The following is a 1,121-nucleotide window of genomic DNA, read 5'->3' as shown; positions in this document are numbered from 1 at the left end:
AAAATCCTTTTAAGGAATCAGTCAATACACTTGCATACATACTGTGTATAACTCTGGGTAGGGAGTGTTTTACATACATGGAATCAATCCCCTGGTCAGGGAACTAGATCCCATTTTCCAGAGCTAAAACTCTATGTCATGATGAAGACTGAAGATGGCACATGCTGCAGCTGAGACCCAGCACAGTGAAATAATTTTTTTTTAAAGAAAATCAGTCTAGCAAATCTGAAAATGTTTACTCTAGTTAACATATGACCCCACCATTCTACTCCTAGTTTTACACACAGGGAAATGAGGACACATATTCACAAACTTGTGTATACAAGTGTTCATGGGTGCTGATCGCCAAATGTATGGATATGAGAGTTGGACTCTAAAGAAAGCTGAGCACTGAAGAATGGATGCTTTTGACCTGCAAATATTTTGTGTTGGAGAAAGCTCTTAAGGGTCCCTTGGACTGCAAGGAAATCCAACCAGTCCATCCTAAAGTAACTCAGTCCTGAATATTCAAAAGACTGATGTTGAAGCTGAAACTCCAATACTTTGACCACCTGATGCAAAGAACTGACTCACTGGAAGAGGCCCTGATGCTGGGAAAGACTGAAGGTGGGAGGAGAGGGGATGCCAGAGGATGAGATGATTGGATGGCATCACTGACTCCATGGGCATGGATTTGAGTAAGCTGTTTGCATTGATGATGGACAGGAAGGCCTGGCATGCTGCACTCCATGGGTTGTAAAGAGTCAGACATGATTGAGTGACTGAACTGAACTGGTTCAATAGCCAAAGAATAGAAACAATGTAAATATATCCATCATCCCTGATGAACAGATAAATCAAATGTGATTGATTGGCATAATAGAATATCACTCAGCCATAAAAAGGAATGGAGTTCCCGCCCAGGGGTCAACATGGATGCACCTGAAAAACACATTATGAGTGAAAGAAAACCAGACACAAAAGGCCACCTGTTGTATGACTCTGTGTGTATCAAGTGTCCACAGTACTTACATCCAAGACACACACATGGTTTCCAGAGCCTGGAAGGGCTGGAGAATGACTGCTGACAGGCATGAGGTTTCTTCTGGGCTTAGGAAGCCTGTTCTCAACTGGGTGGGTGG

Source organism: Bison bison, unplaced genomic scaffold, assembly GCF_000754665.1.
Source record: "Bison bison bison isolate TAMUID 2011002044 unplaced genomic scaffold, Bison_UMD1.0 scf7180017864500, whole genome shotgun sequence".
Lineage (NCBI taxonomy): Eukaryota > Metazoa > Chordata > Mammalia > Artiodactyla > Bovidae > Bison > Bison bison.
Note: the sequence above shows the minus strand (reverse complement) of the source record.